Raw genomic sequence first — 22,231 nt, forward strand, 5'->3', positions numbered from 1 at the left:
ACTCAAGGCTGGAGGCTGGCTTCTCTGTTTCACATTCCCAGGTCCCCGGCACTAGCAGAGACATGGGAGTGGGAAGTTGTCTGTGTTGCTGGGGACCGGGAGGACTCCCCCGGCATCTCAGAGCTAGATGACTCTGCCAAATAGTCAAGTGGTTAAATGTTGAGGGCTGTAAATGAGGCTCATCTGTCAGTCGTGGGCAGGCACCAGCTCCATCTGCAGTGTCGGGAGCTTGGAGAATGACTGGAGGAAGCACGTGTAAAACGCAGGGCCCAAGATGAGAGGCAGAAGTATTGTCAGGAGATAGTAGAACTGGGAACCCTGAAGACTCTGTCAGTCCCCTTAAAAATTTAACACATGAAAAGAAAACCAAAAAGACCCAGAGACAGGGATGAGTTTACTCATGGTCACCTACAATTACGTCAAGATGAAATCCAACTCTCTAGAATTCTAGATTACTTCTCTCTCCATGCACGCACCTGACCCATCCTTGCAGCTAATCCATGGATGCAGGAGAATGCTCTGAGCAACTTGAGAAGTATAAAATACCTAGTTCCTTTGTCTGCGCTCACAAGTGTTCTTCAAGTTCAAGCACCTTCTCTTAAGAACCTCAAAATAGATGTGATTATTCACTCGTTCATTTGTTCACTCAATAATATTTTTGAAATGTCTCTATGTGCAAAGCATCATTCCAGGCACTGGAAAAACATCAATTACAAAACATGAACCTGGCCAGGCGCAGTGGCTCACGCCTATAATCCCAGCACTTTGGGAGGCCAAGGCGGGTGGATCACGAGGTCAGGGGTTTGAGACCAGGCTGGCCAACATGGTGAAATCCTTCTCTACTAAAAATAAAAAATTAGCCAGGTGTGGTGGTGATTGCCTGTAGTCTCAGCTACTCAGGAGGCTGAGGCAGGAGAATCGCTTGAACCCAGGAGGCGGAGTTTGCAGTGAGCCTACACTGCGCCACTGCACTCCAGCCTGGGCGACAGAGTAAGATTCCGTCTCAGAAACAAACAAACAAAACCATGAACCTCGTTCCTGCCTCCAGGAGCCAATAATCTAGTGAGCAAGACAGATACCAGTTAGGGGGAAAATCATGTGAGTAGATATATGCTTCTCAATTGTGCTGTTTTTCTGGTTTTTTTTGTTTGAAAAAGTAGAAGTATTGAGCACTAGTCTTGCCTAATTCACATGTGGTGGGATATTATGAAGAACTGACTGTTTTTTCCCCCCACCCATTTTTGTATACAGTGGCACTTCGTTATTGAGCAGATGGCCACAGGGCAGCCAGAGTCTCTGTGGGGAGTTTGTACAACAGGACCAGACCTCAAAAGAGCCATTCTAGGATTTTGAGCTTCCAAACATTGTATTGCTATGGATGAGCATTTGCTGAGCTAGGTTTTGTTTCTGGTCCAGAAGGTATGAAGAATCTGGGCTCTAGGAGAGGAAACACATCAGAGAGCAATTAAGTGAGTTGCTAATGCGTTCTTTGAGAGGGGGCTCTGTACACTGTCCATGGTGCAAACAAAGTGCAAATTTTCATAACCCTCAAATTCCCAACCACACCTGAGAGTTTCACCTTGGATCACTGGTGGGCTGAGCTGAGAAAATGAAATGCGGAGAGAATCAGGCTTTCCCCAGTCAGCAAATTCAGAGGATCCCCAGCTCTGGGCCCTCAAAGATCAAAAGCTGGGAGACAGTCTATAATTGGAGTCATGTGTCCTCCCCAGCCTCCGAGTAACCACTCGGATGAATAACAGCGACTCAGCATCGTGGCCTCGTTATTGTCTCAACACCAGATTAAGAACGGAGAGGGGAGAAGAGATGTGGGTGATCTGAGGGTTGCAGATCTACAAGGCCATTATCTGTCTTGAGCTTCGGCCCACCCTACCACCCACTCCTCCATGTGAGGTTATAATATAACAATAAGCCTGCAATTATATTTTACTTGTTGGGGGAATAAAACAGTGGTGAGTCAAAAAGCCAGCTCAGAGATGGAACTAGTTATGTAAGTGGGAAGGGGCTAAGCCTTTGGCTGAATTCAGAATTCCCACTATGGGTCCGTGTTCCTGGGTCTGTCTGATTGTTTTGGGCTGGACTTCCCAGTGTCTGTGAGTGGCACTTGGCCTTGAAAGGCATAAAACCATCAAACACAAGAGTGGTGGCATCAGGCAACAGTTCTAATGAGAGTGGACTGTGAGACCTGGACAGACTTTGGGGTCAGGACAAGGAAGTAGAGAAGTAGGCGTGGTGTGACCAGTGTGATCAGAGACAAAAGAGATTAAAATGGGCACCTCTGCAGGTGTCAGGACAGATGACTCATGTCAGCCAAAAACCAAACTGGTTAGCAGAAGCGACTGTACGCACATAATGACCAAAGGCCATACCTAGACCCCCCCAAAATATGCCTGGCTATGTAAGCCTCCTCCAAATCTAGATGCAGTCTTAGGGACAAGGATAAAGGTAGAATAAATTGACTAAAGAAACTGTAATCAATTAATAGAGGTTTTTAACATTAGGCATGTTTTTATTTAAAAAAAAACAGAAATTAAGCTAAGTTATAAAAAAGATATTTAAAGTTACATTTAAATGTAACTTTAGTAGAAAAAAAAATGCCATGCCTACTTAAGTTACATTTAAATGTAACTTTAGAGATTTGATTTGGCAAGAGACAGAGGGAGAAGTGAGAACATACCTCGGTTCAAATCTCAGTTCTGCCAACTCAGTAGCCCTCTGGATTTGTACCTAACTAGCTTCTCTCTCTTGCGTGGTCTCCTCATATGTGACATTCTAAGGAAAGTGAGACCACTCCCATCCACCCTTGGAAGCACATGAAAGTGTGTGTGTGTGTGGGGGGGTGGCGTATTTTATTATCAAAATGATACAGGGGAGGCTACTAGCATTGGGTATCAGGGTTGCTAAAATGTCCTGCAATGTGTGGTGTCCCACAGAGATTCATCCCACCCACGTGCTCACCATGCCCATGCCAAGAAACACTGGAGCTAATATTCCAAGTTCCTTTAAGACCAGATGAAGAATAACTTCCAACTAGCCCTACCTCTCTTGCAGGTCACGGTAATCTTTACCTCCTCCCTGGCCAGCCGTGGGCATGAGACTGAATCTGTACCCATCTCAGAACCCTCCCCTGGGCATCTCTCACTCAAATCACACAACTTCCCAGCCTGCAAATAATTTTCGTCATCCATTCTCTCATTTACTCCTTATAGCATCTCTGGAACATAGGGAAAAAAATCAAATCTGTTTTATTTCTGTTTTATTTTATTTGTGTGTGTTTATTTTGTATTTTGGAGAGGGAGTCTCATTCTGTTGCCTACAGCTTACTGCAGCCTCAACCTCCTGGGCTTAAGCGATCCTTCCACCTCAGCCTCCAGAGTAGCTGGGACCACAGGCATGCACCACCATGCTCAGCTAATTTTTTCTTTTCTTTCGTTCTTTCTTTCTTTTTTTTTTTTTTTTTTGAGAGACAGGGTCTCACTGTGTTCCCCAGGCTGATCTCTAATTCCTGGGCTCAAGCAATCCTCCTGCCTTGGTCTCCCAAAGTACTGGGATCACAGGCATGAGCCAGCTACCACGTCCATCCCAAACTTTTCTAAATGGGGGAAAGTGAAGCCAAGAGCTACCATCTGATAGGCAGCTCTGGGACTGAAGCTGAGATTATTTCATGCTAAACGCAAGCCTCTTTTGGTGTCCTGTGCTGAGGACCAGGACCCAGTCACAAATTTCTCTCATATCTTTGCCTAGGTCTATTATGGGAGCTCAGGAAGTACCTGGAGCATAAAGGGCCCTCTCCCCACATAAGGAGTCTTTCTTTTTCTATCTCAGAGCTGCCTTGGATCCAGAGAATATAAAGGAATCAGCTTGGCTCCTTTGGACCTCTAACACTTCCACAGGCCTCCCTGGTCCCCTTATCAGGAAGAAAGAGAGAGATGGTTTCATCTTCGTATGCAACCGGTGTCTTCCCTCTGCACCTCACCCCAAGTGAGAGGAGGGCTTTGCTACTCACCCTCTCAATGGTTTCATCTTCGTATGAAACCAGTGTCTTCCCTCTGCACCTCACCCCAAGTGAGAGGAGGGCTTTGCTACTCACCCTCTCAATGGTTTCATCTTCGTATGAAACCAGTGTCTTCCCTCTGCACCTCACCCCATGTGAGAGGAGGGCTTTGCTACTCACCCTCTCAATGGTTTCATCTTCGTATGAAACCAGTGTCTTCCCTCTGCACCTCACTCCAAGTGAGAGGAGGGCTTTGCTACTCACCCTCTCAATGGTTTCATCTTCGTATGAAACCAGTGTCTTCCCTCTGCACCTCACCCCATGTGAGAGGAGGGCTTTGCTACTCACCCTCTCAATGGTTTCATCTTCGTATGAAACCAGTGTCTTCCCTCTGCACCTCACCCCATGTGAGAGGAGGACTTTGCTACTCACCCTCTCAAGTCTAAAGCCCTCCTGGCCTTCTCCATCACCTCATCCCTCCATCCCCAGTAAGGGGTCCAGTCCTGGTGACTCTTTCTCATAAACATTTCTCAGATTTCTTAGCCTTCATCCCTGCCCCCAGTTCTGTCTCCAGTTTGCCTGCCTTAATTCAGGCCATTGCTATCTCTCTGAGGATCAACATGGTCTTAAGGAAGAGGTATAGGCACCAATGGGCTCACAGCTCCTTAACCCCCAAGAGACAGTCAAGGACCCTGACAGTGATGAAAGGGGGCCAGATTGTAAGGTGCATGAGAAGGAGGACTATCTGGGTTCCCAGAGCCCAGCATAAGGCAGGGACCACAAGAAAGTCATTTTTGTGTTGGGTACACAAAGAGGAGGCTGGAAATGGTTGCATGAGAAGGCCCCATAACGAAAATTAAAACCCAGAAAACAAACCAACAACAACCAAAAACAAATGCTATATTTCACAAGTTTATACAAGCCAGAGGTATAGGATAATAAATATCAAGTTAGTAACGACCTTGAAGATCAACCAGTCCAGCCTCTCATTTATTGAGAACAAAGGATGGGGATGGGAAACTGAGGCCCAGAGAGGCGCTATGACTTGTTGAAGGCCCCAGCATGTCCCAGACTATGGAATCTGCCAGGACTCTGACTCCTCAGTCAGTGCTACATCTCCCAGAACATCTTTTCCCCATTTTTTTCTTCTAGTTTATCACTCCAATCAGCCATCATCTCCTCCAGGAAGCCCTCCCTGAACCTCCAAGCTGGGTGAGATGCTCAGCCACTTTCCTCCAACAGCGCTGTGAACTTACTCTGGCTTAGAATACATTGACCTGACTCTGTTGTAATTGTTGGGTTTTTCATTTGTCTTCTCCATTAGACCACAGTTTCCAAATCTCAGCACAATTGACATCTTGGGAAGACTCACTCCTGGCTTGGGTGGGTGATAGGGGACTGTCCTGTGCATTTCAGGAGCTTGGCACATCCTTGCCCACTGCCTCCTGCAAGTTGTGACAACCAAAAATGTCTCCAGCCATTGTTAAATATCCCCAAATAGGGGTGGGGAGCAAAATTGCCCCCAGTTAAGAACTGCTGATCTAGATTGTTAGGTCTATGCAGGCAGAAACAGTGTCTTCTTGTTCTTTACACTCCCATTATGCAACACAGGTCCTGGAACATAGTAAACATGCAATCAATTTAATCTACAATTAGGAAAATACGTGTGTGTGTGTGTGTGTGTGTGTATACACACACATGCACACATACATGCCATTTCCACATTGTAGTGTCTGAAATATATAGAATATATACATATATTTCAAAGCATATAAGAGTTTTGTCCATCTAGGATACCTTCAGCATTTCTGTGTGTTTATATTGCATTGTTAACACAAAAGTAAGGTGTTAATCAAAACTTAAAAACTCTCTGTTTCTGGATTGGTAAATGAGTGAGAATGTGTGTGTGTGCGTGTGTGTGTGTGCGTGTTTGTGTGTGTGCACACATCTCTTCTGACTGACAAACAGTTCCTTTTCAAATAATATTCACATGGAGAAGAAAATGTATTTTCAATGAAACAAAACCCTTTTTCCATTTGATAAAAGGGACATTATCGCGGTCATTAAAGCATCATTATATGTTGAGCTCTTAACGCACTGATCTCTACTTGGGAGCACATGGCAATCACAAAAAAGAATTTATATTGCCAGTTGAACAGACCGGGAAGTAAGATATTATGAAATGTGCTATTAAGCAGGAGATAAGTAATTAAGTGACAAGCAAAATACATTATTCGGCATTTCAAAATATTTCCACTTCATCACCAGTTCATTAAAATCCCGCCTCCTCTCTTGTGGCCCACTAGGAATTTACATCAAGATTATTTACCAAAAAAAAATCATCAAGACAAGTGAATTGTAATTAAGCCATATCATTGTTGTTTGTACTCTCTCATGGGCCTAAACAGATATGCGAAAACAGACTGATATTGCTACTGGAAGACTCAGTGACGGCTCTTCTTGCCAGCATGAAGGTGATGGTGAAATGGTGTTTTCATTGTTATTTCACACACAAAAAAAGAAACTGAGGAGCCCTAGATGGTGACACAGAGAGGAAACAGTCAAGACCAAAGTCAAGATGGCTGTGTATATTTAAAGAGGCGTCATGCACACGTTGATTATATGCTATGACTAACGACTCAGTTACTAATTCCCTTGAGGAGGAACAACCAGCCAGTAACCTGGCTTTATTTAGTATCTATTCCTGAAGCCACCTGTTTAATTAAGGACTTCTTGCGCACTTTGGACTACAAAGATGTGCAGGTGTTATAACTAGGAAGCCTTCCAATCCCCTCGGCATCTTAAGCATCTCTGCAGCACCAAGCATAAAGTTAGTGCCCATTTAATACTCACTCATTGACTGATTTGATAACCAACTGATTTAATAAGCGCAATAAGCAAAGCAGAGTCCCCAGTTGAAAAAGAAAACATCCCTGAGTCCTAAAGTTAAAAGAAGCAAGACATATTCAGTTAGCTCATTTTATAAAGGCAGAAGAGAGGAAGGAAGGAGGGAGACAGGGGAAAAGAAGGGAAGGAGAGAAAGTGGGAAAGAAGAAAACTGCCTCATATACATCCAGCATACCAAACACTAGGAGGAGGATTTTCATTTGGGTTATTTCATATAGTAGCTACTGTAAAACCACAAGTAAGTCCTGTTATTAGTATCATTTAACAAATGAGAAAAGAATCCAAGAGATAAAGCAATTCACTCAGCATCACACAATGTTACAATTTTATCATATGCATACGAATGTCAGCACATATACGCACACATGATCATGTCGCCTACATTACTCTACTGGTTACCATTCTCTCAGGATAAAGATGACAGTCCTTACCTGGCCCACACAGCCCCCACCCACCCCTCCAGCCTCATGCCATGTCACTCCCCACTCTCTTGCTCTTTGCTAAACTTTTAGCCACCTGGTCTCCTTTCATTTCCCCGAATGCTGTTTGTTCTTTCTCTCCCAGGGCGGAACCCTGGCAAATACTATTTCCTGTGCTGGAAGCACCCCCATTCATCTGCTCACCCCTGCCTGCCTTCATGTCAGCTTCAGGGAAGGCGTTCCTTGACTCCTGCCCCCGCCCCCGCCTCCTGCCATTCACTCTCCCAGCACTGCACAAGTCCCTCCTCCATGACATCTACTCCATTTCCAACTTCATGCCAGTCTCTGAGATTTGTTGATTAATGGGTAGCCCCTCCATGAACTAGAAGCCTGATGTGGTTTGGGGATGTTTGCTCTCCCGCGCCAAATCTCATGCTGAAATGTGATCCCCAGTGTTGGGGGTAGGGCCTGGTGGGAGGTGTTTGGGTCATGGGGGTGGATCCCTCACGAATGGCATGGTACCCTCTCCACTGCCTTAATGAGTTCACAAGAGATCCAATTGTTAAAGAGTCTGGGATCTCTGCTGTCTCTCTCTTGCTCGCTCTCTTGCCATGTGACACGCCTGCTCCCCCTTCAATTTCGGCCATGATTGGTAGCTTCCTGAGGCCCTCACCAGAAGCAGATGCCAGCACCATGCTTCTTGTACAGCCTGCAGAATGGTGAATCAAATAAACCTCTTCTTTTTCTTTTTTATTTTTTCCTTCAACTTTTATTTTACGCCCAGTGCAGTGGCTGATGCCTGTAATCCCAGCACTTTGGGAGGCTGAGGCGGGCGGATCACCTGAGGTCAGGAGTTGGAGATCAGCCTGCCCAACATGGTGAAACCCCGTCTCTACTACAAATACAAAAACTAGCTGGGCATGGTGGCACACGTCTGTAATCCCAGCTACTCAGGAGGCTGAGGCAGGAAAATGGCTTGAACTCGGGAAGTGGAGGTTGCAGTGAGCCGAGATGGCACCACTGCACTCCAGCCTGGGCAAAAGAGCAAGACGCCATCTCAAAAAAAAAATGTATTTGAAATTCAGGGGTACATGTGCAGGATGTGCAGGCTGGTTACATAGGTAAACGTGTGCCATGGTTGTTTGCTGCACAGACCAACCACCACCTAGGTATTAAGCCCAGGGTCCATTAGCTATTCTTCCTGATGCTCTCCACACCACCCCCAACAGGCCCCAGTGTGTGTTGTTCCCCTCCATGCATCCATGTGTTCTCATCACAAATCTCTTTTCTTTATAAATTATCCAGCCTTGAGTATTCATTTATAGCAACACAAAATGGACTAACACAAAGCCCCTGAGTTCAGGGACCTTGTCTACTTCATTCATCATTGTATCTCATGCACTGACACAACATAGGGCATGCAGAGTGGCTCAGCAGATGTTTATCACAGGGATGAATAAATGAACAAATAAACATATATTTTACTTTTTTTTTTTTTTTGACATGGAGTCTCACTCTGCTGCCCAGGCTGGAGTGCAACAGCATGATCTCAGCTCACTGCAACCTCCACCTCCCAGGTTTAAGCGATTCTCCTGCCTCAGCCTCTTGAGTAGCTGGGATCACAGGCATGCACCACTATGCCTAGCTGATTTTTGTATTTGTAGTAGAGACGGGGTTTCGCCATGTTGGCCAGGCTGGTCTCGAACTCTTGGTCTCAGGTGATCCGCTCGCCTCGGCCCTCCAAAGTGCTGGGATTACAGGGATAAGCCACTGCACCCGGTCTGAACATGTATTTTAAATACCTATTTTAAGTACGCATGTAAGGATTCATAACCAGATTGCCACGCCAGCCAGAGACCCAGTGCAACCCAATAAAGCCCCAAGAGAAGAGAGTGATCTGAAGCTGGGACACAGAGCATACATTTCCACCCAGAGCAATCATCTGTCATCATTAGCTTTAGGCCAGGGTAGAGACTATACTACAAAGACGGCATTGCTCTCTGACTTACTGGTCTAGGCTGTTCATAATTGTTTTAGAAATCCAAGGCCGGCCGGGCGCGGTGGCTCAAGCCTGTAATCCCAGCACTTTGGGAGGCCGAGATGGGCGGATCACGAGGTCAGGAGATCGAGACCATCCTGGCTAACACGGTGAAACCCCGTCTTTACTAAAAATACAAAAACTAGCCGGGCGAGGTGGCGGGCGCCTGTAGTCCCAGCTACTCGGGAGGCTGAGGCAGGAGAATGGCGTAAACCCGGGAGGCGGAGCTTGCAGTGAGCTGAGATCTGGCCACTGCACTCCAGTCCGGGTGACAGAGCGAGACTCCGCCTCAAAAAAAAAAAAAAAAAAAAGAAATCCAAGGCCAGGAAACTGACAAATGTTTTGTTTTCCTCCTCTTAAAAATGATAAATCAGCTGCCTAGCGTTTTTCATAAATTCTGTAGCCAGAGTTGTGGTTTTCCAACCACAATTCACATTAAGGATTCTTTATGAAAATGGCTATAAGAGAGGAATTTAATGGGATTATGATTTTTTTTAAAGCTCTATCTCTCTAATTAACACCCCAGAGGGGGTTTTTTTTCTAACATAATGGCCTTTCAGTGTTAAAAGGGCTTAATATTATGGTAAAATATGTTAACTTTCCTGGCATTCTGACCCAGCTGATAACATGAAAAGGGAACGCATCTGTCTTCCTGAAGCTTCTGCCACCGCAAATGGTGTTGTTGTCAGTATTTTCATAATGAACTAATCAACTGCTTATTCACTAATTGCATCTACATTAAAAACGTATTACCCTGGAAAACGGCTGCACTGCAATTGACCTTCCAATGGAGCTGGGAGGGGTGAAGATCTCGTGACAACTGTAAGACAAAGGAAATGGTCAAACCCAGGGGCGGGTTTTAATCTCTTCTCTGAAACAGATGTGTGGTCTTCCGTAGGGGTCACTGTATACAGAGAGTTGGAAATCCAAAAGCGAAAGCTGCTCCCACTTTGCTAAGGTCCATGCCTCAATAGGTTTCACTATAATTATCAAGATGATAAAAACAACGATCATGGTGACAATCACTCACTGAGCAAAGTGTTCCTGCCAGGCACGATGCATGCGTCATCTGTCTCCTGTTCTCATGCCGGCTCTGTGAGGCAGGTATTGATGCCTGCTCTTAGTGGTAAACAAGTAAGAGCTGAGACAGGTGAAGTGACTTGCCCAAGGCCAAACAGTTACCCAATGGTGGAAGTGCAACGTGAATCATTCACTTCCGATGTCACTGTCCACATCCTGGGCTCCTAGCATGCTAGAGAATGCAGAATATGAGAAACTAGGTACTGATGAGATACAGAGCAAATCCCAGCTCACTAGCTGCTCCTAAGCTCTCACTGCTTTCTGGTCAGCTTTCTCTAGGCAGTAGTTCACAACTTCCTGAAGAGGCTCCCTTCTCCCTTTCATGGTGTAGTAGAGAAACAAGGCTTTGCAGTTTGTCACGGCTGGGGCACCTAGGAAGACTACATTTCCCAGCTTCCTTTGCTAGTAGACGGGGACCATGTGATTATATGTTGGCCAATGGAGTAAGGGTAGAAGTGACGTAAGCCGCTTCCAGGTGACTGATGTGGTAATGTTGGAGGCCATAGGTTTGGATGGCATTGCTATGAGATGGAGATGGCTGCCCATGTGTGGCAGAGTTTGTGTAGGTAAGAAAGTTTTACTGAATTAAGCTACTGGACTTACAGGTTTATTCATCACTACTACATAGCCTGGTCTTGCCTAACTGAGCTAAATCTTAATCACTGGCCCTGGGTGATTAGGACAGGTGGGTAATCAACCCTGAGTGAACCCATAACGGAGGTGGTTGGGGGTGTGGGCTTTGGATTGGTTAGTTTGCATAAGACAGTCACGCTTGAAGTTCAGTCCTTTACTATCTCCAGGAATTGGCTAATCCTGAGAGGGGCAGTCCCTCTAGGGTCAGCAAGGTGCCAAGACATCAAAGCATCAAATACAGAAGCTGGAAAATGTGGTTGTTACAAACAGGTGAGTTGAGACCTGAATAATGAGAAGCCATCCGCCATGGAAAGAGTAATAAGACATGCTTGAAACACACAGAACAACATAGGAAATCCAAGAATTGAGACAGAAGGACTGTATTAGTCTGTTCTTGCACTATGTTCTGCTACAAAGAAATACCTGAGACTGAGTGATTTATAAAGAAAAGACTTTCTATTAGTTCACAGTTCTGTAGGCTGTACAGGAAGCATGGCTGGGGAGGCCTTGGGAAAATTACAATCATGGCAGAAGGTGAAGGAGAAGCATGTATGTTTTACCTGGCCAGAGCAGGAGGAAGAGAGAGAGGGGGAAAGTGATACACACTTTTAAACAACCAGATCTCATGAGAACACTATCAGGAGAACAGCACTGGGAGGGGTGCTGCTAAACCACTAGACATGGCCCCCATGATCCAAACACCTCCCACCAGGCCCCACCTCCAATACTGGGGATTATAATTGAACATGAGATTTGGGTGGGGACACACACCCAAACCACATCAAGGAGTCACCAGAAACGTAAGGAGAAGGCACAAGCCAAGAGAGGCAAGTGTTCTAAGAAGAAGAAAGGAGCAGGCAACTGTGCCAAATGTGGCTAAGAAGTGGAGTAAAGTGGCCGGGCGCACTGGCTCACACCTGTAATTCCAACACTTTGGGAGACCAAGGTGGGTGAATCACCTGAGGTCAGGAGTTCAAGACCAATGTGAACAACATGGAGAAACCCTGTCTCTACTAAAAATACAAAATTAGCCTGGCATGGTGGTGCATGCCTGTAATCCCAGCTACTCAGGAGGCTGAAGCAGAAAAATCACTTGAACCCAGGAGGCGGAGGTTGGGGTGAGCTGAGATCGCCCCATTGCACTCCAGCCTGGGAAACAAGAGCGAAACTCTGTCTCAAAAAAAAAAAAAAAAAAAAAAAAGAGAGAGAGAGAGAGAGAAGTGGAGTAAAGTAAGAATTAAAAAAAAATTATCCTAAAGGGAAAAAAAAATCTTACATAAAATTTTTTTAAATTCTCAGTTCCGGGGTACATATGCAGGATGTGCAGGTTTGTGACATAGGTAAATGTGTGCAGGATGTGCAGGTTTGTGACATAGGTAAATGTGTGCCATGCAGCTTTGTTGCACCTATCAACCCATCACGTAGGTATTAAGCCCAGCATGCATTAGCTAAGGAAAAAAGAATCTTGATAGAGTATTCTGCGTACTGCCTCCTCTTCTTCCCTGCTTCCACCACCATGGTCTGGCTTCTTTGTCCACAACCACCTTGTGAAGATCACCAGTACCTTCCCACTATTGCATCCCATGACTTTTCCTTTGCCTTCACTTTTGACAGCTTCTCTGCAACATTTGGAGGAGGCATTAGGGACACACAGTAGACAAAACAGACAAGAATACCTGCCCTCATGGTGATGACATTCAGGTGGGGGAGAATGATAACACATTACATAAATGGATAGCGTCAGGTAAGACTGAGGCTATGGAGAAAAGTAAAACAGGAAAAGGGAGAGAGGGTGCAGAGGGAATGGGGAGATGGGTTTTATTAGAAGAAGTGGCTAGGAAAGGTCTCTTCAATTTTGCCTTGTTGGCCATGCTAAGAAGCACACGCTTCATCCTAAAGCAAAGAGGATGTTCTAAGACAGTTAAGTGGTGAGTAACATGACTGATCTGTTTTATCAAGAGGGCTGAGATGCGAAGACAGGCAAAAAAGCAAGAGAAAGGATGTTCCAGGCAGAAGGAATGATGGAAGCCAAAGCTCAGAAACAGGAAAGGATAACATATCATTGTAGAAACTCTTAGAAGTCTGATGTTGCTAGAATTGAGAGAGAGACACTTGGAGAAAAGTCACAATCTTGGGCTTCATTTATCAGGACCTTGATTTTCTCATCTATGAAATGGGAGTTAATAAAACAGACATTGATGAGTTCAAAGAGAGCATCTATCAAATGCCAAGAAAAATCTCCTGCAAACAGTAGGCATTAACAAATAATAACTATTATTATGAGGATGGCTTCCCATGGAGAATTCAGTAGCTGGGGAATTATAGGCTCCAGACTCGGGCTGATAATACCTGTCATTTTCTTAAAGGTTGTACTGAGCCCACCATGTGAAGCCTATACTGCTTCTTAGGCTCAATTTAAAGGCTTCCCACTGTTTTTATAAAGATCTGTTGACATGATTTATTGGGGACAGTGTCCATTAACATTTTTAAGTGCTCGATAAACCCCCAACCACCCTAGTAAATTAATCTTAATAAATACACAGCAGAAAGGACTTTACTCACTGATCAGCATGTGATACTGTGTCTACCCCGCTGACTGTTGTGGGAATGGTTGGAGTGTGTGGAACTGTGAGCTGCCTGAAGACAGAGAGGAAAGACATTACTAAGTGCCTTCACTCATGCTCTGAGGAATCTGCATACAGCTCAGCCTCATTTTCTCCATCTATCAGAGAACATGTAACAGGAAGTTTCCTAAGTGTCAGTCACTTCCATGGCTATTGCCAAATTCAAACACTACCTATACTACTATTTATTAAATAACTCTTCTTAAAATAAATTCAGGTCTAAGATTGACACCTTTACTTCATTTGAAGCAAATTCAAACTTCTAATGATAGCAACTACAATAGATAAGATAAAAGAAACATACTGGATTGGATTAAAAGCAGATGACACAATGGAGGAGAAAATATTAGTAAACTGGAAAACATGGTCATAAATCAATTAAAATTAAACACTTAGATTAAAAAAGAGAGCAAAATATGAAAACAGCATGACTGAACTGTGGAATACATCAACTGACTTAATATATGTAGAATCAGGATTCCTAGGGGAGAGAAGAAAGGAGGAGGCATAAAAAAAATTTGAACAACTTCTCAAAATATTTGAACAAATTCTCAAAATATTATGAAAACTCTGACAAAGCCAAGAAGGCTAACAAATTGCAAGCACACGAAACATGGAGAAAACTACACCAAGGCATACCTTAACTAAATTGCTGAAAACCAACCAGAAATCATAAAAGCAATCAGAGACAAAAAGGATGCATTACATACAGAAGAAACAGAGATGAGAATAGTAGTAGAAATCTTATCACAAATAATACAACCTAGAAAAATCCACAGATGAACCATATTCTAGGCCATAGAATAAAATCTCAATCATTTTAAAAGGGTTCATGTCACCCAAACTATATTGTGAGACCTTGTGGAATTAAATTAGAAATCAATAACAGGAAATGCCCAAATATTTGGTGGCCAAAATTCACTTCTAAATAACCTCTGAATAAAATTTAAAAATTAAGAGGGAAATAAAAATGTATTTTGAACTGAATAGAATGAAAAATGTAACATATCAAAATGTGTGAGATGCAGTTATAGCAGTACCTAGAGGCTAACTTATAGCATAAATGCTCACATTAGGAACTCTCAAAGGAATCACCTCAGCTTCTGGCCTAAAAACATTTAAGGAAGAAATAATATTAATTTTACAAAATTTTTCCAAAACATTGACAAGGATGGAATATTTTGCAACTCATTCCATAAAGCCAGCATTACCCTGATACAAAGAAAAACATTACTAGGAAAAGAAAACTACAGACCAATGTCCATAAAAAACATAGATTAAAAATGTATCAGTAAATTATAGCAAACTAAATTTAGCAACATATAAAAATAATACATCATGACTAAGTGGTGATAATCTAATTAATCCAAAGCTGGTTTACCACTTGAATTTCAATCCATGTAATTCATAATATTAACAGTCTAAAAAAGAACAGCCATAAGATCATTTCAACAGATGCATAAAAATCATTTGATAAAATACAACGTGTATCACCAATAAAAAAACTTTCAGCAAACTAGGAATAGAGGAGAAATTCTTCAAACTGATAACGGACATCTATGAAAAAATTTACAGATAACACCATACTTAATAGTGGGGGATCCAACACTTATCCCCTAAAGTCAAGAAAAAAGCAAGAATGAACATCTATTTTTGCCATTTATATTCAACATTTTACTAGAGGTTCTATCCAGTACACTACAGCAAGAAAAAGAAAAGAAAAAGAGTCCATATTGGAAAAGGAAAATTAATACTGTTTCTATTTGCAGATGAGATCATCTCTGCAGAAAATTCTTTGGAATCTAAAAAAAAACTATTACAACTAATAAGTGATTTTAGCAAGACTGCAAGACACAAGGTTAATACACAAAACTCAGTTGTATTTGTATAACATAGTAATGGACTACTCAAAGTTAATAAAATACCATTTACAATAGAAACAAAAATGTTAAATATTTAAGGATAAATATCACAAAAGATGTGCAAGGCCTGTACAATAAAAACTATAAAAACTTTACTGAGAGAAATTTTAAAAGACCTAAATAAATGCAGAAATAGGCCATGTTCATGGTTGTAAATACTCAGTGTTTTAAGCCATCACTTATTTCCCAAATTAATCTTAATTAAATTGCTGAAAACCAACAAGAAAATAATAAAAACAATCAGGAAAAAAGGACACATTATATACGGTGGAAACAGAGATAAAAATAGCAGCAGATTTATTAAACTCAATGCAATCACAATAAAAATTCAAGCAGACTTTTTTGTAGAAATGATCATCTAATTTTAAAATTCATATGCAAATTCAAAAGATCTGTAAGAGAAGCCAAGAAAACTTTGGGAAGTAGAATAAAGTTGGCTTAGAGATGTTAAATAACTTTTCAAAGGTCCAATGAAGATTCTTTTTTAAAAGACATTTGAGACTCAATGGGGTCTCATCTTTCCCCCCACCCTGGGCCTATTCTAGGTATGTATTTTCAAATACACTTTCTCATTTCTTTTGTATTGTAAACCTAAATGCTTAGCATTATTAGCGTCCTTTCACAGACAAAGAAACTAAGACTCAGGTAAGCTAAGTGACCTGTCCAAGGTCACTCTGTTTTTGTCCAAGTTCTTTAAAATCATTGGCTTTCAGAACAAGAGAAGGATAAAGACTGACTTAGAATTCCTTGTCTTTCCTTCTTTCATTCATTCTTTTTTTTCTCTCTTTGACTTAGGAAGCATTATAAAGAACACATTTAGCTTAAGAGTCAGGACTAAGAAGAACCACCTTTGGTGGACAGGATAACGGCTCCAAGGTGATAAAATAAGATGTGCTCAAAACCCCTTCCTCTTTTTCTTGTATCATTTTTTTTTTCCATGTAAACAACTAACTTAATTTGCTTTCCTTTCCAGAACACTTGCAATTAAGATCTTTTTCAAATGTTTGGACATCTACTTTGCTAAGATTCATTCCCACTTTCTCTTATGACAATAGTCATATACCCTATTTGATAATAGGCATCTACTATGTAAAATGACATTATAACAAAGTCCTGTGCATAACACACTGTCAAGGCCCAGGGGTGGCCTACTTATTTCCAGTTCCATTTGCCATAGCCCAGTTCTACCACAGAGGAGATTTTGGATGAGCTTCGAATCTGTTTTAATGGAATTTGGTGTATCATTCAAGCAATCAGTCTCGTGTGTTAAAGATGTACTCTATGCTCAGTGCAGTGATTGATGCTAATGCAAGATAAAAAAGAACATCCCTACCCCTCAAAGTGTTTTTCCTTGACAGTCTTATAACAATTACCTGGAAGTCTTGTTTAATTTGTACCTTAATGGCTCCTATATCCAAACAAATGCCTCCCTTCCCTATTGCCCAAGAAAGAATTACACGATTCTACACCCACTCATAAATCCTAAAACTCATAGTCTCTTTATTTCTTCTATACCAACTAGTTCTCCAAAGAACCTGAGAATAATATATATACACTCTGTCCCTAGGAGAAAGCTCTCTCCCACCCCCTCTGAATGCCTACCTTTCTGGCTAGTTTTACTAAGTCTTACATTACCTACTTGAGAATACTGAGGGTCGTATGAGCTAACTTGTCTTCTATTGATAGCCACATCCTAGGTCCACCTCTGCCATTACATTATCCCCTTCTAATTAATCCAAGGTTGATTTACCACTTGAATTTCAATCCAAGTAATTCATAATATTAACAGCCTAAAAAAGAACAGCCATAAGATCATTTCAACAGATGCAGAAAAATCATGTAATGAAATGCAACGTGTATCACCAATAAAACACTTTCAGCAAACTAGGAATAGAAGTTCTAGTACCTAAGGAAACAAATCTTTAGAAACTTTTCCATTTCTAGCACTGATAGAGAAAAAAAACCAGGGTTTTTCTTATAAGGCAGAGTTCAAACCTTCCACCCTCAGCCCACTTGTAATTTTACCTTGCATATGGTAGGTATTCAAAGGACCCACTGCCTATAAAAGAGGTTGGAAGATCTAAGAGTCAAGGCATAAAGGACCTAGAACGCAGAGACAAGAAAGACTCATTCTGTTCTTCACAGCTTGGGTCCTGACCATGGGTCTGGACCAACATAGGAGGGCATGGCGGGGACAGAAAAATGCCTTTGAGTTCTTATAGACTTGGCATTTTAGCTGTAGGGGGACAGTCCAGGGTTAAGAAGAGAGAGAAATGCCCAAAGTCAAGACCCAAATGAAAGAGTATGATTAACTGGGTCAGAAGTTGCTCAGAAGGATGTTGCAAGATAGGTTCAGAGAAGTTGCTCAGAAACAGGACAGGTGAGTGAGGACGTGTTAGGGTCTAGGTCTTATGTGAGGCTAGCCACATGGGCAGATGAGTCCAAAACACAAAGACCCAAGCAGTGGGGAAGGATCCTGAGTGACACCACAGAGCGACCCATCAATGTAGCAAAGGTCTCACCACGCCTTTTAACTTTGACCATCCTGGGAGATTCTATTTTCCACAGACATCTCTAAAACCCCTGGACAGCCTGGAGCACAATAGACTATAATTCTCTCTGCCTCCAACTCCCTGGAGCCAGCCAGGACAGAAAAGTGAGAATGTCTATGGCTCCTTTGAAATACATATGTCTTTGGTTCTAACCAGGGTGTGCCTTCTCCTGCAAATTATTTATAAAGCTTTGGTTCAAATACCAACCTAACTTCTCCTGCCATGGGGAATGGAGCTAGGAAGAAAAATCAGGGTCATTTCATATCAATATCTACCCTGAGGCTGAGAATTTACTTGTTTCCTTGAAGCCATCCAGTCCAAAAAGGAAAGTGTTGATTTCTTGCCTACCCTGTCTCAGCCAGAGGCAGCAGAACTAGGAGGCTCCAGGGCAACATGACCGCTTCTCTCCTGTGGGCATGCTCCTAGCAGAAGTATTCTGATACATCTATGTAAGCATTTGACAAGGAGGTTGTGAAATGGGAGGTCCACAGCCTTTAAACTAATCCCCTGGAGGTGTTAAAATGGTCCCAGCCTACCCCAAAGAGTGCATAATAAAATTTTCTCATCAAATTTTGGTTCTCACGCACCATGCTTAGATTTGCACTTCCTGATTTGACTGCATTGGCAAAACGTCACCCAACTTAGATGCACCCCACCTAAACCAGTGGAGGACCCTCACAATCTGCATTCAGCGTCATGATTTTGTAGAAAATAACAACTCGAAGGGACCAGGGCCACCTATGCAGTGTGATATATAAGTGGAGGAGGGATTCATGTCAATCAGGCATAAACTTAAGCGCCTCTTGGGTGAATAGAATATACTAGACACAATAGTAGGCAGACACCAAAAAGTAGAAGGCACAGGTCTAACTTATAGGAAATCTGATTGAGCAAACCAAGATACCAAGCACTATTAACTAAGCTTTATTCACCTCCTCTCTCCCTCCCTCACTGATCTCTAGCCATGCTAATCCTTTATTCGTACCCAGAACACACCAGCTCACTCACGCCTGCCTCAGAATCTGTTTTCCTGTAATTCCTTCCACCTTGAACTCTTCCTTAGGCCTTTGTATGGCTCAGTCTTTCTTAGAAGGAACCTCATTGGCATCCACATATAAAGTTTCCCAATCTTCCCTGACTTCATTGTTTCGGTCTTCCTAACACTCACCCATAGCAATACAGAATTATTTTATTTCTTGTTTATTTTCTCTTTCCTCTACCAGAATGGAAAATTCTCTGAGAGTAGATAGCTTGTTGGTTTTATGACTTACTTTATTTCTAGTGCCTGGTACGTAGTAGGCCCTCAACAAATATTTGTAGGAGAAAGAACAGGAGTGAGGAAGAATATGAGCTTCAGAGGCAGTCAGAGAAGGCAGACGTTTCTGGGGAATGAATGATCATGGACAGCTTCACCCAAGGGTGCCGACTTGAACCTCAGCCTTGGAGAATGGGCAAATGACGTGAAAATATCCATGAGTCTATGTTTTCCTCTAAGAGAGGCCAACTGGTATCTGAAACCTATGAAACCTGTAGAAGGCTTTGGTGGAACTGAAATATAGTAAGTCTTTATCAAGAGAAAAGCATATGATCAAAGGATGCTCTGATTAATGAACCAAGAGCCAGTCATCTTCATTTCTGTCCATCTGCTGAGAGATATTTTACTTCAGTTTTGGGCAAAAGAGCAAGACCATTCCCAATCCTGACCTCCTCCTGAGAACCAAACAGTACTGGGATTGCTTCTCTCATATATCAGGAACAGCTGTTCTCTGGAGCATCTGTGAGTAACTGGCGATCTGGAGATATATCAGCATCATGGACAAAGGCAGTCTTTACCTCCTCCACAGCTAGGAAAAGGAAGCCTTCTGGGAACCACCCAGAAACTCAGACCCTGGAGCACCTTCTAGTAACTGGGGCAGGAAACCAGCATTTGTTGAGCACATATAATGTGTTAGGTATTATGCCTAATTCATGTTAATTTATGTAACTTTCACAATAATTCCTAGAAATAGGTCTTGTTTTCCAAATTGTACAGAACAGGGAATCCATATTGTAGTTGACAGTTTAGTTTCGTTTTTTGTTTCTGTTGTGGTTTTGCTGGTTTTGTTTGTGTGTGTGTGTGTGTGTGTGTGTGTTTGAGATGGGGTTTCACTCTTGTTGCTCAGGTTGGAGTGCAGTGGTGTGATCTCCGCTCACTGCAACCTCCGCCTCCCGGGTTCAAGCAATTCTCCTGCCTCAGCCTCCTGAGTAGCTGGGACTACAGGCATGCACAAACACGCCCAGCTAATTTTTTTTTTTTTTTTTTTTTTTAAGTAGAGATGGGGTTACACCGTGTTGGCCAGGACGGTCTCCATCTCCTGACCTTGTGATCTGCCAGCCTCGGCCTCCCAAAGTGCTGGGATTACAGGCATGAGTCACCGTGCCCTGCCTTTGCTGGGCTTTTTAAATCGTCTTCATCGCCTTCTCCTATGTTTGGGAGCTCCCCATCTTATGGGTCTTGGAGAGAAATTGAGCCTCCCTCCAACAAGTTGAAAAGACCAAATATTTGCTTTCCCAGCCTCCCTTGTGGCACAGGCAAGAGCACATGACCTAGGCTTGGCCAATCAGATGTGACTTTGAATTGGGAGCTTGTAGCCCAAGTAACAGTAACAGTGAAGAAGCCATTTTGGGAAAAGTAACACCACAGCAACATCCAATGCCCAGTGTGGGCAACAGCAGGGTCCTCCCAGGACAGCTTTTGTGGCATGGGTTTGGGGGTAGTTCTGGCTATTTTTTCTCCCTTTGTTTATTCTCAGTTTCTAAGCCAGTTTCTCAGACATCCGGAAATTCTATGAGCTTCCTTTAATACATTCATTTTCTGCTGGGATCATTTAGAGTTAGGTTCTTTTGCTTGCAACTGAGAACTCAGGCTAATTCCATTGCAAGGAAGACAAGCGAGTCCCAGTCAGTGAGAGGCAAAGCTGGGATCTGAATGTTCGTCAGCCTGAAGACAAAACCTGCTTCTCCATTATGGCTACCCTGCTGTGAGAGGACATACTGGAAAAATTGTCATCCCATTTTACAGATGAGGCACAGAGAGGACAGGGAACTGTTCTGCCTGAAAGTGACTAAAGCCCAGGTCTGGCCCCAAGGTTCTGGTTCTTTCTAATATACCACAACTCACCCCTAACCAATCATTCTCCACCACGCCTTCCTGACATAAAAATCTTGTTTCACACTGAGAATCCCATGTTAGAGGGGCTAAGAACCCTAGAGATGAGTCAAAGTGGGAGAGTGTTGAAAACAGACAAATGCAGCTGAGGCTTCCTGAGCCTTGAGCAGCCATTTATGAAGCCCTCCTCTCAGAACAAGACTCAAATCTGTGTTCACTGACAGTTCCTGGGAGACTGAGAGTAGGAATGAATGATTGCCTCAGGATTGGGGGCTGGCAGAAGGGTTGTCTCCTTCCTTGGGAACTGGCAGGGAGGACAGCTGACAGGCAGTGGCAGTCATTCATGGGTAACGCTGAACTGCCCTGACCCTTTTTATATGCAAAATGGAGATAACACCACTAATTGCACAGGTCTGTCTGGGAAAATCATCAATAGCAATTTTAGCCACAACACATAGCACTGAATATGTACCACACCATTTTAAGTGCTTTCCATATCTGATTCCTTCAACCCTCACCAAAATCTTTGAAAATGGGTATTTTGTGATCTCTGTTTTACTGATGAGAAACTGGGGTAGAGAAAGGCTAAGTAACTTGTCCAGTTACAGCAAATAATTGGCAGAGCTGGAATCTGAACCCAGGCATTCAAGTTCCAAAATCTGAGATCTCCCATTCTCTGCTAATTAAGTATTATCATGTATGCAATACAGCTTTGCGATCATAAATTGCTTCACACATATTAGTGTGAAGCTTCACACAAACAACTTACTTAATGCTAGGATAGATGAGAGTCTCTGAAAGGGTTGACTCAAATCTGTCTTTTGGCCCAGCACTCAGCACCACAAAAGCATCTTAGTGGGATGCGTGGATGGATGGATGGATGGATGGATGGATGG

The 22,231-nt window shown here is 42.9% G+C and overlaps 1 protein-coding gene across 2 annotated transcripts in view; it reads right to left on the reverse strand.

The window, feature by feature from the left end:
• Window positions 1-22,231, reverse strand: part of SHISA9 (shisa family member 9) — a 345,511-nt gene that overhangs the window by 66,304 nt on the left and 256,976 nt on the right. The gene's annotated exons all lie outside the window — the stretch shown is intronic.

This window comes from Trachypithecus francoisi, unplaced genomic scaffold, assembly GCF_009764315.1.
Source record: "Trachypithecus francoisi isolate TF-2019V2 unplaced genomic scaffold, Tfra_2.0 Lachesis_group15, whole genome shotgun sequence".
In the NCBI taxonomy this organism is placed as follows: domain Eukaryota; kingdom Metazoa; phylum Chordata; class Mammalia; order Primates; family Cercopithecidae; genus Trachypithecus; species Trachypithecus francoisi.